This window comes from Octopus bimaculoides, chromosome 2 (assembly GCF_001194135.2).
Source record: "Octopus bimaculoides isolate UCB-OBI-ISO-001 chromosome 2, ASM119413v2, whole genome shotgun sequence".
NCBI lineage: Eukaryota > Metazoa > Mollusca > Cephalopoda > Octopoda > Octopodidae > Octopus > Octopus bimaculoides.
The window spans coordinates 130,266,725-130,267,244 of NC_068982.1; positions in this window are offsets into that span (position 1 = coordinate 130,266,725).

Sequence of the window (520 nt, forward strand, 5' to 3'; positions counted from 1 at the left end):
TTTAACCAGCACATCTCATGAACATTACTAACTGAAACATCTTGAAAGAGTGTGGCAACTTCAATCTTTGAAGACCTTCTTTTGAAACAGTAAAGCAAAAAAGAAAAAGCAAATCTACAAACATCCGTATATGTGTGTGTGTGTGTTTGTGTGTGTGTGTATATGTATGAATAGATATATGTTATCATGTAAAGTCGTGTTTAACACACACACATACGTATACACACATATAAATTCAAAAAATAATCAATGATTCTTATAGGCATTTTTAAAATTGTTGCCTTATTTAATCTCAACTCAAGTTTCATGTTACTTTTCTTGTTGGTGTGGTTATTGAAAGATACATCTTTTGTTGTTGCTTCCCATCATATAATATATATATATATATATATATATATATATATATATATATATGCCCATACATATAGATGCGATTTTTGCTGTTGTCTTTTTGGCTCTGGTACTATGTCCTATCATTCTCATTATTTCTATCATCACCATCATCATTGTCTTTATAATC